Here is a 7,914-nt window from a genome sequence, read left to right as displayed (position 1 = left end):
AACACACATTTCTGTCATTTATAAGCCACCCCATCCAAGGTAGTTGATTACAGCTGCCTGAACTAAGACACTAGCAAAACATAAAATGTGTGCAGAGAAGACAGAGATGACCAGCAACTGAGCTCTCTTAAGATTGGGAAGAAGAGAGAACTCGGCAAAGGACACTGGAAGGAACAACCAGTCGGCGGAATGTGCTGTCTTAGGAGTAAAGTGAAGAAGCATATGGAGGTGGAAAGAACGCACAGGCCAGATGCTGCTGAGACGTTAAGAAAGATGACCGCTAGAAGCAGACCACTGGACTTGGCGGCAGGGAGATCCCGGATGACGCTGGCAAGCGCTTTCAGGGGAGCGGTGGGGGTCAGAGATTCGGGCAAGCTTCAGAGAGGCTTCCCTGTTGGCTCAGCCAATAAAGATCTGCCTGCAGCGCAGGAGACTTCGGTTCAGCCGCTGGGTCGGGAAGATCTGCTGGAGAAGGGAATGGCAACCCTCTCCAGGATTCTTGCCTGGAGAATCCCATGGACAGAGGAGCCTGGAGGGCTACAGTCCCTTGGGTCACAAAGAATCAGACGACTGGGCGACTGACTTCCACGTCGGAGAGCAGGGAAGAGAGGGAGCGAGTGCGTAGAGACCTCTGTCTCAGCTCCCTTCTTTACGTTTGTTTAGTTGATGTTGAGCTGCGTCGGGTGTTCGTTGCGGCCTGCAGCGTCTGTCACTGTGGCGTGCGGGCTCTCTCGTTGCCGAGCACAGGCTCCAGTGCTCACGGGCTCAGCAGTTGCGGCGCTCGGGCTTAGCTGCCCCGTGGGATCTTACTCCCCCGACCGGGAGCGAACCCACGTCCCCTGCATTGGCAGGTGGGGTTTTAACCACTGGACTGCCAGGGAAGCCCCGACTCAGTTTAAGTGTTTTGCTGGAGTCTCCTGGATGTTATTCTTTTTTAATTTAAATTAATTAATTTATTTTAATTGGAGGCTAATTACTTTACAATATTGTAGTGGGTTTTGCCATATATTGACATGAACCAGCCATGGGTGTACATGTGTTCCCCATCCAGAACCCCCCTCCGTCCTCCCCCCCCCCATCCCATCCCTCTGGGTCATCCCAGTGCACCAGCCCTGAGCACCCTGTCTCATGCATCGAACCTGGGCTGGCGATCTGTTTCACATATGGTAATATGCTATTCTCTCAAATCATCCCACCCTCGCTTTCTCCCACAGAGCCCCAAAGTCTGTTCTTTATATGGAGTTTAGAAAGATGGTAACAGTGACCCTATATGCGAGACAGCAAAAGACTGTTCTAAACACCTGCATCTCTTTTGCTGTCTCGCATATAGGGTCATTGTTACTATCTTTCTAAATTCCATATATATGCATTAGTATACTGTATTGGTGTTTTTCTTTCTGACTGACTTCGCTCTGTATAATAGGCTCCAGTTTCATCCACCTCATTAGAACTGATTCAAATGTATTCTTTTTAATGGCTGAGTATATTCCATTGTGTATATGTACCACAGCTTTCTTATCCATTCATCTGCCGATGGACATCTAGGTTGCTTCCGTGTCCTGGCTATTGCAAACTGTGCTGTGATGAACATTGGGGTACACGTGTCTCTTTCAATTCTGGTTTCCTTGGTGTGTGTGCCCAGCAGTGGGATTGCTGGCTCATATGCGAGTTCTATTTCTTGAACAGAATCTGGCAAAGTCGACCAGGCATTTGGCTCTGCTTTGCTCTCAGCTTTACTTTATGGCTAAAGTCTTTTCTGGAGAGCTAGGCTGAGACGTGTGATTTGCAGCCTGCTTGAGGGCATTTTCCGATTGCCTTCACCAGAGCGCACTTGAGGGTCCCTGGGCCCAGGTGCCCATTTCCGGCCATGCTCCAGAGGAAGGCTTCTGCTTTGTCCCCGATGGGCTCTCACCAGCTCAGAGGTCAGCATCCTGGCCGCTCCTCCTCACGTATCCTGAAGAGGGCCCACACCCAGGGGCGGTTTTCACAGGAGCCCGTCTTTCCCTCTCCTCAGGCCCTCACCCCAGGGTGAGGAGGACAAGGGACTCACCTGACTGGCGAGGCTGGGCGTGCAGAGTGACCAGCCACCGTATGGACCAGAGCCCAGGGCCCCGTGTGGCGATTGGGCAATATGTGTCTCCCGCTTCCTGCCCTCCCTCCCTGGCCCTCAAGGAGCTGACCTGTACCACCCTGGCCTTTTCCTCTCCTGCTGCCTGCTCCTGATGGTTAAGAAGGTAGAGGAGGGGAGGAGTGAACGTTCGATGCCCCTGAACCCTGACTCCATTGTTTGCCATCCTGTTTCTCCCCATCCTCGGTGTCCTGGAGAAGGGAGCGCAACCCCCTCCAGTCTTCCTGCCTGGAGAATTCCATGGCCAGAGCAGCCTGGTGGGCTCGAGTCCATGCAGTTGCAAAGAGTCAGACGCAACTGAGCTAGTAACGCAGGTAAACACATCTTCAGCTGTTCAGTAAATGCATAAGTAGGCTGGCTTGTAGCAGTTAGCTAACTAACCTGCGTGCTCCCAGGGTGAGATGCAAGTAGGTGATGCAGCCAGCTCTCTGCAGATCCCCTACCCCGTGTTGCTTGTTAGATGCTCTAGTCAGAGGACTGTGTGCTGCGTGCCGTGTTAAGTTGCTTCATGTCCGACTCTTTGCGACTGCATGGACTGTGGCCTGCCAGGCTCCGCTGTCCATGGGATTCTCTAGGCATGAATACTGCAGTGGGTTGCCATGCCCTCCTACAGGGGACCTTCCCAACCCAGGGATCAAACCTTGCCAGGCTCTGCTATCCATGGGATTCTCCAGGCATGAATACTGCAGTGGGTTGCCATGCCCTCCTACAGGGGACCTTCCCAACCCAGGGATCAAACCTTGCCAGGCTCTGCTATCCATGGGATTCTCCAGGCATGAATACTGCAGTGGGTTGCCATGCTCTCCTACAGGGGACCTTCCTGACCCAGGGATCAAACTTACATCTCTTAAGTCTCCTGCATTGGCAGGAGGGTTCTTGACCACTGAGCCACAAGGGAGGCCCCTATTCAATAAACTAGAACATGATTATTTACTCTTATTACTGTATTTCTGGAGAAGGAAATGGCAACCCACTCCAGTATTCTTGGATGGACAATCCCACAGACAGAGGAGCCTAGTGGGCTACAGTCCATGGGGTCACAAAGGGTTGGACACCACTGAAGTGACTTAGCACGCAAGCATCATATTTCAGGGGGAAGTAGTGGGCCTGTTTCAGGAAAGAGTCTGCTTTGGCGTCCGCAGTTTTAATTTGCCCCCACAGTCACTGGTGCTCAAGTTCGCAGTGTCCACTTCTCACTAGGGAGGTGGTGACAATGTCGTCACTCATGCTTCCAGACACGCGTGAGGGGCTGGATCAGTGCAGCTGAGTGACCAGGCATTGGAGCGAGGCCTTCCCACTGTGACCATGCGCCGTGGCAGGTGGCCCAGCTGAGAGTCTGGGAGAGCCAGCTGCTGCTCCAAGCTTGTTCAAGTTGCAGCTGTTTACAACCCCAGGAAATGGAAAGGCTAAAGCATCATGTCTAAGGAAAACATGAAGGCTGTTGCTTCATCCACTGTGGGGTCGAGAGGGGATCCGGGGGCTTGGAAAAATGGATAGGAAGGCTCTGATTCTGGGTTTCCACTGGTGGAACATAATCAAGGTGAGGCTAATGTTTTCCCCATAGATCAGTTCTACTGTGACACTACCATTTTGTTATTGTTCAGTTACTCAGTCATGTCTGACTCTTTGTGACCCTGTGGACTGCGGCACACCAGGCTTCCCTGTCCTTCACTATCTCCTGGAGTTTGCTCAGATTCATGTCCATTGAGTTGATGATGCCATCCAACCATCTCATCCTCTGCCACTCCCTTCTTTTGCCCTCCATCTTTCCCAGCATTAGAGTCTTTTCCAATGAGTTAGCACTTCGCATCAGGTGGTCAGAGTATTGGAACTTCAGCTTCAGCATCAGTCCTTCCAATGAATATTCAGAGTTGATTTCCTTTAGGATTGATTAGTTTGATCTCCTTTAAGTCCAAGGGACTGTCAAGAGTCTTCTCCAGCACCACAGCTTGAAAACATCAGTTCTTCAGCGCTCAGCCTTCTTTATGGTCCAACTCTCACATCCCTATGTGACTACTGCAGAAACCACAGCTTTGACTGGATGGACCTTTGTCAGCAAAGTGATGCCTGTGTCTTTTAATATGGTTAAAATAAATACTACTCAGGGCATTCTAGCGAGAAAGAAAGAAGGACAAATCATCATGGAGGCTAAGAAAAGCACATCTCAGCCAGAGGCATCTGCCATCTGGGGGTCCAGACCAGACTATGTGCAGGGGATAATGGATAGAAACCTGATGGGTTTCTAGAATGTTTTTAGCACTGAGAGACTGTGTCCTGGGGAATACTCCTGAGTCCCTTTCTGCCCTCTGCCTCAGTGTCCCAAAGATATGTTTGCTCCATTTTCAGGGAGAATTTCTAAGTTAAAAAATGTTTATTTTAAATTGGAGGATAATTGCACAATGCTGTGTTGATTTCTGCCATACACCCACATGCATCAGCCACAGGTTACACACGTCCCCTCCCTCTTGGATCCCCTTCCACCTCCCACCCCATCCTGCCCCTCTAGGTTGTCACAGAGCACGAGATATGAGGTCCATCTTCAGGGAGAATTTTCTTCCCAAAATGTTTTGCAAAGTAGGTTGTCTCTGGATAAAGTAGTTTGAACTAGAAATTGGACTGAGAAGAAAATTAAATGTCCCACCTTACTCATCATTGAAGAAATGCAAACGGAATCAGCGAGATGGCAGAAGCAATCGTTAAGCATAAGGGGGCAAGATCTGTCGCCCCAACATGTATCTGTTTGGCAGGAGGGTTGTTTTGGGCTGATTATCTATTTTTCTTATTTGAACTTTGTTTCTTGTTTTCATATTTTTTGGTGGCAAGTGGGATCATAGTTCTCTGACCAGGGACTGAATTCTCACCCTCTGTATTGGAAGCTCAGAGCCTTAAGGCCTGGGCCACCAGGGAACTCCCAGGCGGATTAAGAAGAATGAGATTTAGGACTTCATTCTTTTGACCTCTCCCTTGGCCTAAGGAGATCCAACCAGTCCATCCTAAAGGAAATCAGTCCCAAACATCCATTGGAAGGACTGATGCTGATGCTGAAGCTCCAGTACTTTGGCCACCTTGATATGAAGAACCGACTCATTGGAAAAGACTCTGATGCTGGGAAAGATTGACGGTAGGAGGAGAAGGGGGCAACAGAGGACAGATAGTGTCATCACCCCAGTGGACATGAATCTGAGCAATCTCTGGGAGACAGTGGAGGACAGGGAAGCCTAGTGTACTGCAGTCCGTGGAGCTGCAGACATGTCTCAGCAATGAAAAGACAAGAAGAATCAGGTGCCTAAAGAATCTAGAGAAAGAGCTTGTTCTGAGAACAAAGCCGCCTCCAGAGAGAGCTGAGAAGAATCTGGGCTGGGTGCGGTGGGGCGAGACCAGAGTCCACTCCGTGCCCCTCGTCTCTGCAGGGTCCAGCAAACATCTGTTTATTCTTTTCCATCTTCACATGGATTGTCTTTCTCCCCTTCCATATTCCAAACCACTGCCCACAAGGTCCTCTTTCGTCTTCAGCTGAAGATGGTACCCAAGGTCAGGACTTTGGCCATTCTGGCCGTTTTCCTGGGTCCCTCCCAAGCGGACATGTTGATAAACTTTTTTTTGCTCTTCTCCTATTAATCTGTCTCATGTCAATTTAATTCTTAGACCAGCCAGAAGAATCTAGAAGGGTGGAGGACACTCTCTTCCTCCCTGACACAAACCAGCAACTATTTTCAATGCGTGTGCTGACATGGGTTTTCCAGTCCTGCTGATCAGAGGCTCACATCAAAGCTTTCAGGAGAGTCATCGGATCTCTATCAATACTCTTAAGACTTTCCAGCATTTGATCTAGTAGCCCCGTATCTTAGATTCTGTGAAACAATCAGAAACAAGATAGAATGAATAAGCAACAAGGTCCTACTGTGTAGCACAGGGAACTATATTCAATATCCTGTGATAAACCATAATGGAAAAGAATACACACACACACACACACACGTATATAACTGAATCATTCTGCTGTAACAGCAGAAATTAACACAACATTGTGAATTAACTATACTTCAATAAGATAAAAAGACACAAGGAGGGCTTCCCTGGTGGCTCGGTGGCAGAGAATCTACCTGGCAATACAGGAGACACGGATTTGATCCCTGGTACGGGAAGATCCCACATGGCACAGAGCAACTAACCCTCGTGCCACAACTATTGAGTCTGTGCTCTAGAGCCCAGGAGTCGCAACAGAAGAAGTCACCGTGGTGAGACTGCAACTAAAGAGAAGCCCCAGCAGCAACTAAGACCCAGCACAGCCGAAAAAGAAAACAGAGAAAAGAACAAGGAATTATAGCAAATGTATTAATTTCTGCAATCTTTGAAACAACTCACAAGACCAACAATGAAATATTGTTCAGTAATCACTGTGGTCCCATCACTTCATGGGAAATAGGTGGGGAAACAGAAACAGTGTCAGATTTTATTTTGGGGGGCTCCAAAATCACTGCAGATGGTGACTGCAGCCATGAAATTAAAAGATGCTTACTCCTTGGAAGAAAAGTTATGACCAACCTAGATAGCATATTCAAAAGCAGATATATTACTTTGCCAACAAAAGTCCATCTAGTCAAGGCTATGGTTTTTCCAGTGGTCATGTATGGATATGAGAGTTGGACTGTGAAGAAAGCTGAGTGCCGAAGAATTGATGCTTTTGAACTGTGATATTGGAGAAGACTCTTGAGAGTCCCTTGGACTGCAAGGAGATCCAACCAGTCCAGCCTAAAGAAGATCAGTCCTGGGTGTTCATTGGAAAGACTGATGCTGAAGCTCAAACTCCAATACTTTGGCCACCAGATGCAAAGAGCTGACTCAATGGAAAAGACCCTGATGCTGGGAGGGATTGGGGGCAGGAGGAGAAGGGGACGACAGAGGATGAGATGGCTGGATGGCATCACTGACTCGATGGTCATGTGTTTGTGTGGACTCTGGGAGTTGGTGAAGGACAGGGAGGCCTGGCGTGCTGTGATTCATGGGGTTGCAAAGAGTAGGACACGACTGAGTGACTGAACTGAACTGAACTGAATCACTGTAGCTAACATTATCAAGCACTTTCTTTACTTCCAGCTTTACAAGGATTAACCAGTTTCTTCATGATTCTATTGAAGAAACTCCTGTGTTTGTGTCCATTTTACAGCTGAGAAGAATGAGGCATAGAGAGAAGTTACTTGCCCAAGTGTACACAGGATGTAGTGAGAGCCAGCACTTTGAGCAGGCGTTCAGACTACAAAGCTTGTGCTCTCAGTCACTATGCTACAGCGGCCTGCAAATAAGCCATACGACTAGCACAACTAGCTATGCTAATGACAAATCTAATATCACTATTAAAGATGACATTTCAAACAGTTCTTATTGACATGAGAAAATCCTCACGGAATGTGAAAAACACCTGTTGTGGCGAAGCAGACTTTTGTTAATAAAAATTTCACGCAGAATGATTTTGCTTCTTTCTTCCTTTTTTTTTTTTTTAACAAGTTTATTTCCATGGGCAGAAGCTGACTCGACATTTTGAAAATACTTTTCCAACATCACTTTTTTGGTGTTGTTTGTTCTGAATTCACAATTTTTCTGCATTACCTTCCAAACCAGACTTCTCAGGAGGCAGAGGAGAGGGGCTTGCTGTTTAGGAGGCCACTAGCTGTCCCACCTGATGCAGGAGACCTGGGTTCGATCTGTGGATCAGGTAGATCCCCTGGAGAAGGGAATGGCTACCCACTCCAGTATTCTTACCTGGAGAATCCCATGGACGGAGGAGC

Source organism: Capricornis sumatraensis, chromosome 7 (genome assembly GCF_032405125.1).
Source record: "Capricornis sumatraensis isolate serow.1 chromosome 7, serow.2, whole genome shotgun sequence".
Classification (NCBI taxonomy): Eukaryota; Metazoa; Chordata; class Mammalia; order Artiodactyla; family Bovidae; genus Capricornis; species Capricornis sumatraensis.
The sequence above is the reverse complement of the archived record's forward strand: the minus strand, read 5'-3'. Positions refer to the sequence as shown.